The following is a 9,181-nucleotide window of genomic DNA, read 5'->3' as shown; positions in this document are numbered from 1 at the left end:
AGACATTTACAGTTGGAGTAGGTATCTTAATTCTTAATTTATAAAATAATGCCAATGACCGACATTAATCAAACTTATTTGTTCCCATCCTATGTTTTTCCTAACCAAAATTAGTTATATTCTATTAATGACCTATATTTTTAATTATCAACATAATTTAATAATATATTTTAATTTACCCTGTTGAGAATATGATAAATAAAACCTATATTCAGTATTTTTATACTGGACAATACCGAATATTCGCCATTTTTAATTTTATTATTAGGTACCCAAATATACCTTTTAAAAACCGTTTTAGGTGCGGTTATCACTCAATTTAAACACAGCACTTCTAAAATATATAGATTAGGTGTAAATTGAAAAGATCAAAAGTCATCAATCGTTTTTTTAATGAAAAAACAAGAAAATAATAATATAGTATAACCATTGTTTTAGATAATTAGATAAATACATAACTGTATTTTTGTTTATGTAATATGTACTTATGAGTACTACATTACAAACGATGGTTTTTTATTCATAATTAAATAATTGATTTTATGAGAAAAGAAAGTATATAAATACAATTTTTAATAGCATACGGAATTTAAATTTACATTAACAATTTTTATCGTATTTATCTACTTGAATATTTTAATAAATATAACATAACCTGGAGTTCAACAATATAACATAATAATAACAACATAACATGATTTTATTTTTTAATCTCTCTTATATATACATATATCCGGAATTTATGTTTCTAGGCACATCCTTATCCTTATACTCCTTATCCGTTTGGTTTCGAGTTTCAACAACAATTCACTATAATAACGTTTCAGTACCGCCGATGACCATCGGTAGCTATAATATAATAATATTATATAATAATATGACCATACATGTTTTGTTTTTTATATTATATGCTGCGTATCTCGAAACGACATTGTTTAGTCGATTATCTGCGTTCGTCTCGACTCTTGATCGATATATTTTGTCGGTTCTTTCTATTTCAGTAGTCATTTCGAAGAATTGTACACAATCGTCATAAACCTTTCGGGGCCGTGGGTGTATTATTATTATTATCATTTAATGTTCATCCGTTATTATTATTGTTGTTATTTAAAGTAGTGCTGGCATTTAGAATACATAATATTATATGCTTTAAATGCGTTGAGCTCGTGAAAAATAATTAACGTCAAAGCAATGGACAACTAATAAGTGTGGAATTATAATATGTTTACCGGCTTATATAAAAAATAAAAAATAAAATACTAGAAAACTGGTATTCCGATAAAATCTTTTTTTAAAAGAGACATGTTGACGATAATTAATGGTCCGCTGAAAAAAAAAATTCTCAGTAGATTAACTTTGTGTCATATAGAACGAAGGTATAGGTATGTAATGTCGAGAAAATTCTGACAAATCTCAAAACAATACCATCTTACTTTGCTGTCACGTCCAGTGGACTACTCTCACCGGAGTTCTCCGCCGTATACACTCGATGTTTAGCGACCTGAAACAGCTTTCTTCGGTTTCTTGTGCGTAAGCGTGCGAGTGTGTGTGCGTGTGATGTTGGAGGTGGGTGGGAAACGAACGGGGAGGGAGGGAGGGAGATCGGAAGGAGAAATCCTTTAAAATCGTTTTCACGCCTGATAACACATTGCTGGCGGCGACAAATAGGGTGGGTATCATTTCCATTTGTCTTACTCACAGAGAGACTTCATTCCGCGAAATTCCACCAGTGAAGAGATTTTATTCGGTCTCGCACCTCAAAAATGGTTATAATAATATAATATTATCGTTATGAATGTTCTTTTTTTTCAGAAGTTCTTTTCAGGCCGGTCAGCTCGCTGCTCAAAATGCACGACACGTCACATCACTGATCTGAAGCTGCACAACATATCAATATAATATTATATATAAGTAGGTAACTAGGTAATAATGTAAAATCGCACACGTTATATATTTGAAACACTTCCTTATAGTAGAACGATTTAAAAATAATTACTGAAAAATTAATAAGCTCAACATTTTCATTTTCGATACAGAACTCGCAACAATATCCTGAATATAAAAATAAATCAATCATCGTGATAGCTTATATTAGGTACAGTGAAAATAGTCTGTATGTACCATGTATATTGTATAGTAAAATCGATTTAAATACAAATTATAAAAATGTCAGTTTAGTCAGAAATTTTCTGTCGATCAATTTCAACTTATGAGATTTGGTGAAAACACAACAAAGAGAAATCAAAACAAAACTAAAAAAAAAAATACTTTTTATTTACTCGTGAAACACATGATTAATATACTATACCTACAAACAATTAATAACTTTTATACGTATTTACTATTTTGAAATAACGAAAAGAGGGATTATTATTGTCAATATAAAATATCAAATATAAAATAATTATGTTCTGAATTTACACGAAAACGTTTGGTAAATCCCATACAATATAACTGATTTGGGTTTTAATGCAAACATTAGGTGCTCTAATAGTATTAAACATACACAAATCCTAACACGCATATTTAATTAATTTAATTAATCTAAATCTAATTAATACATAAATATTGAATATACATATTATACAAGTGTATATGCATTTGTAAATAAATTGTATAATCCCCAATTGTGCCGGCCACATCGATCGCTGGTTGATTTGAAAACAATTGGTTTTGAAGCAATTAGTTTTGGAGCGTTAACGGTATAGAAGTTATAGAACACAATAACGAGCAAAATAATTCAAAATGTTTTGAAAGCAGAAAAGAACTTTTACCAGTCATTTCATTTCGAATAAAACAATCGAATCGTTTCATCTCCCAAAAGAGCAAAAACCCTTTGAACTATCATCGCAATATGAATATAACAATTTTAATTAAACATTATGTATTATATAAAGCGCAATTTATACACCGCCGCAGTAAAATATTTTAGCAATGTTTCCGCCGCGACTGTTGGAAATTAAAAAAACAACATTAACGACGTCTATCCCTCCCGCGGCCCCGGGATAAGCATAACTTTTTTTGAAATTAATTTCCGAGCATCGCGTATAACCTGGTTATAGGTACCTATATATATTATAACAACGTTGCAGCAATGTGGCGAAAAAAAATCATCTGTTCGCACCCCGAATTTTGTACCCACGAACCCGATGAAATTTGTGCCGCCGCTTACTCGCAGCCAACGCCGACGACGACGACGACGACAATAATAATAATAATTATAAACACTATCGCTACAACATTCTTCGAGTAAACAACGCGTGTAGGTACGGCGCGCGTGTTGCCTTGTGGGTAATTTATAGTGCCACATTGTTTTTCAGCGCATTGTGAAGTACCACAATATTACACAACCGAAGAGAAAACGAACGCATGGACACTGCCGCCACAATCACTGTGGCGTATAAACTTCGCTATTATAGGTATATAGGTACCCGAAACAAGTTTCCAGGGTGTTAATTTCAAACGACCTATGCGAAGGTATTTTCGAATTTAAATATGGGACGTCCAACTTTATAATATAAACGCACTCGCTCGTAACGCATATAATAATAATATAATAATCGCGTATATAGCCTCTGGAAATGTTACCCATTATATTTTTTTAAGTACTTATATAGGTACACTACCATATACACTTACCGATAGTTTTTGATTTTCTGTTTCTGTAAATTTCGACACGTCGTCATTATATCACCGACTACAGGTTGTATTTCAAGTGTACACCTAACATACTGACCATACCCGCGACTAATGTATTCAGCTGTTTCTCGTTTATATGTATTATACTGCTGCAGCTGTGTGGTATTTACGACGTGCCGTCGGAGAAAAAACAATCGAAAAGCGCCGATGGACAGCAATATTATATACCCTGTAAATTAATAGTTGCTATTATTTAAACAGCGTTTGTCCTAGTATAGTATTCAAAATTAACAACATCCAATATCGGTTTGAAAAAAAAACACACTTAAATATTATTAAATGCGTTAAAACTCATCAGAGTGTAACTGTTATTATTCCTCAAATGTCTAACATTTTAATCCATAATAATTATTCATGTATGTGGATGCCATTAGTTCTGATCGATTGTCGCAGTATTTGGTAGTGACATCATGATATAGGTACCCCTCGTACCCCTTGTACCTCACTTCAGTTTTATTTTTTTTTTTACCGTGTCAATACCTGTAAAAAATTACACGTTTTGTGTCAAACCGGATGTGAATAATATGTGACTTGGCGTATATTTTATAAACTATATTATTTGCCTGGATTTTCCGTTCATAAACTTAATGTCTTGATTATTTTTTTTTCAAAATTATTAAGCATTAACTTAATATTATTGTTAAATGATTTTAAGAAAAATGTTACGCTCAATTGTTTTAAGAATAAGTATAAATTTCAAAGGTTCTACACATTTTACAATCAATGCTATCATCACTTATCAACAATCCATACCTATTCAAAATAGACTTTTATTGAAATTTAAATTAAGTTTAATTCTAATCCTACCTATATTCTATATATTTACCTAACATGATATTTAGGTTACGGTCCCTAAACTGATTGACCTTAAACACAAAAATAATATGATATACGAAAATAACTTATTTCAATTTTCCGTGAAATTTAATTAAGGATACTTATATATATATGATATAAAGTTTGGGGGACGGAGTGGTTGACAGACATTTTTTTCCCGGACACCACCCGGCGATCCCGGACCGGGCCCGTTCCGTCCATGTGCATTTAAACAAATGTCAACGATCATTTTTATTTTTGCCGGCCTGGTCGGCCCGGACCCGTCCCGTACCCGTAACGGACATGTGGAAATAGACCGCACCGACGGCGGTTCAAAACCTAGGCCGTGGGTGGCATTTTCATTCGGGCAAATCATGGTGTCCGGAGAGAAGTGCCGCCATCCCCCACCCAGGCATGGCAGATACCTACGGGTGCCCACTAAAAAATCTGCCAAACTGTGTAACTTACAGTACCCTCACACACAGTAAAAACCACCCAATGGCCTAAGTTTCCGCGGGTTAATTAATAAAAAAAATATAAGGTTTAAAGTTGAACAGAGGAACACGTGTTAAGACGCTTACTGTGCTTATGTAAGAACATCATCAACACTGCGATTGTTAGGTAGGAGGTACTTGCTACAAACAAGTAAACGCTAAATTGTCATTATAAAACAAGTGCAGAGAGGAAACTATAACGTTGTATACGATGCGTGACTATTATAATATTTTCCGAAATAGCATTTCAGACAACTTGTATGTAGATAATGGACCTATGGACGTTGTTATATTACGTTAATATAACTATAACAATAACTATAAAAATTAACACAAACTGCAGTATACTGTATATGTATAGTAGTTCGAAGACGCTGTTCGAATAACCGATGGCACTAATATTAGTATCTGCATCTGCTGCAGCAGGTTGTTGAAATAGGAAAATACACGTCCGGCGTCGTCGATAATGGGCGCGAGCGGGTGTGATTATACTTGCAATAATAATATATATAATGTAGGTATAATCACATTAATGCACTATTAGTGTGCACTACCTACCTATGTCAAGGAGAAAAATCGTCAGTGTCTATACGACGGCTGTGCATAATCATAGCAACCATGATAGCAACGGCGGCGGCGGCGGCGGAGACCACAGCGACAGTTGGCTTATGATAATACGTTTGCTCCATTGAAATTTATTATCCCTTCGAGACTATGCACAACATACACTGCGCCACTGTAGTTGTACTAGCATAAACGGGCACATCACCAAATTAAATTTGGTAGGACTCGCTCTCCGACGACTTTTCATTGTATTTCGGTCTTCTTTGGGTCGCGCTCACCGCCGATAAACATAAATCTTCGTTTGAAATAAACAATTGTCTACTTTATTTTCTTTCATACCGCAATTTATCATACGCAGACATCAAATGTTTAGTACCATAAATATAATATGTAAAAATACATATTGTGTATACATTTTTTTTTTCGACAATTTTCGAAATTCTGACACTATATATGATATACTATAGTATAATGGGAAAATATGTACCTATTTTGGTTTTACATAAGTCGTGTGCGACGAACGATGATCTCCTTCGATTCAAACGTAGTACACCTACCTATATTTATACAAAGAACAAAATCATTTAGCGTAAAATGAAAATGTAAATATTTTATCAATGCTCTATGATTTGTAATACGATAAACAAATATAGCATTATTTGAATGTTTACATTCCGCTGCAGCAGTATAATATTACTAAAGCTATGTTGCTATTGCACGGTAAAGATATTATATTTATTTATTTTATGTAGTATAGCCGGTATGCCTGTGGATACGCCAAGTGGCATTTTGTTGCAGTACAATTTATTTTAAGAGAATAATAAAGCTTAATAAGCAAATAAAATATAATAAATATGTATAATATAGTATATAGGTACGCGTCGAGTTACACGGTGTTTATATAAACATTAACAAAACACGAATACATACACACGATTTAAAATAATATAAACATAGCGCGAGCTCCAGAATAAATTGCAGGTTATGGCTATAGGATCAAAGCTTATATTATAGGTACGCGCATACCTCCGACGAGAGAGAAAGGATCGAAGGTTTTTACGCTGTTTCTTTGCCGGATTATAATATTATCATGATAAAAAAATGATAATTAAAAACCATGAAACGCATTCGTCACATGCATCTCACGGTTTAAAATGTACAACAATAATATTAATATATTAATTTAAACCGTGATACGCAACAGAATATAGCTGCGGTTATCAATCGATCGATATTATTATAACGATTTTCCCGAAGAGCGTAATACGGAAACTGTAAAAGTGATAATGATGTAGGTACCTCTATATTATACACACGCGTGAAAGATATAAGAGAATATTGCAATAGTATATCTCGCGGACAAAGGCATGTCGGTTGCAAATGCAGCATGTTGCCGCACATTTTATGTAAATTTCGAATTTTTTTGCCCCGACGATAAAGTAATAACGTGCGCAGCACTCAGCAACGAGTGCAGCGCGTTTCAGTACGGACTTACAACAAAAAAAATCGTAAAATTATTTTTACATCGAATACGTACCTACATATTATTATATGCGTGTTATGGACATCTATGTTAATTTGGAGGAAAAAACACGAACAATCCATTGTCCGGGTAGACCACAAGCTGACATACCATTGTGACGTCGGCGGGTGTTGTGCTACAGTTGCGGTGTTAGTTAAATTTGCAAACAATGAAATTCCGGACGGATACATTTATACATATTCATTTTACGCGTATTCAATTTTAGAAATACGTCACGTCGAGGCATAAAAAAAAATTGTATCGGTTCTTACGTCGTCGCCCATTCATTATGTATATATACCTATGTTGTTTCATTTTTTTTTGTCTGAGATTACTTTTTTATTTGTTTTTTTACACGATATTATTACCTCCGTATATGTTTTAATATGGTAAATATAACTTTTTAAGTTCTCCGTTAAGAACATGCTCGCGGTAAGTCCTACGCGCAAAACGAAGACTTACTAAGTATTATATTATTATAGTTATATAACTAGGTATATACACTACCCACTTATATAATAATATATTAATATGTCACTGTGTTTCTAATATTATAAGCTTATTATTGTTCCTTGGGTTTTCTTTTATAATTCGGTTAAAAAATACGTCCAGTTAAAAGCTTGCTATTGTGCTTATTCTCTATATTATGACCGACATTTCGCGATCGTCTGTGCGCCGATTATATTAATATCATTATAATAAATTATAATAAATTATTATATGATAATAATTATATGATAAATTAGATCTTAAATTGAATAAGAAATTAAATAGAGATTTCACGGATGGACGTAGGTATGTATATTATAAGGGTATATCACGAAGTTTTATATGACTTCAGAACTTCTCAAAATACACGAGGGTTATTCGCGTGATTTTACGGTGTTCAAGTGTATAACCAAAATAGTACGTATAAATGTATATTATAATAATATTTTAATACTTACTACCGCCGCTTTGAGCGTTTAAATCGACGACCGGAAGAAAGACCGGAACGAAGGTGCTATAGAAAAAAAAACAAAAATAGTAGTTAAATGAAAATTCACTTAAAGATCCAGTCGACGGCCGGTGTTACACCCGCAGCACTCGTTAAATACAGAATATTATTTTTCCTCCTTTTCCGTAACCCATTTCGTCGTAATTTCCACTCTGCACACACACACACACTCTTCGTTTATATATATATATATAAAAAAATACTCGTTGATTCCGTGACCCAAACCAATTTGGGAAATAATATTATATTAATAGTGTATTACATGTAATATATATCCTATAATAAATAGTAATAACATTAATAATAATGAGCGCAACAAGTGGCTGGAAATCGTAAAGAAATACGGTGATTGTATATTATATTACTATCCGAATATTATTATGTATAGGTACATTAATATTTAACAGTCGCGACACGAAGACACGCTAGAGGGAAAGATGAAAAGGAAAAATATTCCGTTATACATATAATAATAAAATATACAGGGGGATTCATTTGACTTAAGTCGATCATTATTTCGAAGACGATTAATGTTTTTTTACGTTTTTGAATGTCAACTTATATTTGTAATTCATATCCTGAAGCCGAATATTTTGAAATTCAAATTTCAAACGAGTAATATTACTAACATATAACGTAAAAGTATTTAAGCTTTAAAATGTCGATGAACAATGTAGTGGACCAATATTTTGAGGGGTGCCATAGTGCCACTCAACTCCGTTCATTCTGCAAATATTAAGAACTTATATATTCTAAGTTAAGACTAATTATCTTCTCGTTCTAAAATCGATTTTAATTGTGTATACTACACCGAAATACTGTGAAAAATAATTGTGCTTTTTGCAAAAATGTCTGTTGTTGTTCAAAAAAGTAAAAACCTTCTAAATAGTGAAAATTATATAATATTGTTTTTCAGAAATGTTGTTTATTAATTATACCTAACGCGAGTTGTTAAAACCGTGAAAAAATAAATATTTTTAAAGACGTCAGTATTTTCTGACATATTACACCTGACACGTCATGTTTGCTGTTAAAATAATCATCCTGTATGTTGGACTTTATCAGTAATACGTCGTGTATACACACTCG

General features: G+C 32.5%; 1 long non-coding RNA gene across 3 annotated transcripts; it reads right to left on the bottom strand.

The window, feature by feature from the left end:
* Positions 1 to 509: 509 nt before the first annotated feature.
* LOC132951275 (uncharacterized) lies at positions 510 to 8,103 on the bottom strand. Of its 3 annotated transcripts, none has more exons than XR_009665320.1 (3): positions 8,043 to 8,103; positions 3,640 to 3,868; positions 510 to 1,878 (listed from the first exon to the last, which is right to left on the bottom strand). It is a non-coding gene; the product is annotated as an uncharacterized LOC132951275 (long non-coding RNA). The 3 variants fall into 3 exon arrangements; XR_009665319.1 differs by lacking the exon at positions 8,043 to 8,103 and adding an exon at positions 4,031 to 5,004; XR_009665318.1 differs by lacking the exon at positions 8,043 to 8,103 and having other exon boundaries at positions 510 to 1,326; positions 1,434 to 1,878; positions 3,640 to 4,994.
* Between the last annotated feature and the right edge of the window lie 1,078 nt (positions 8,104 to 9,181).

This window comes from Metopolophium dirhodum, chromosome 8 (assembly GCF_019925205.1).
Source record: "Metopolophium dirhodum isolate CAU chromosome 8, ASM1992520v1, whole genome shotgun sequence".
Classification (NCBI taxonomy): Eukaryota; Metazoa; Arthropoda; class Insecta; order Hemiptera; family Aphididae; genus Metopolophium; species Metopolophium dirhodum.
The sequence above is the reverse complement of the archived record's forward strand: the minus strand, read 5'-3'. Positions and strand labels throughout refer to the sequence as shown.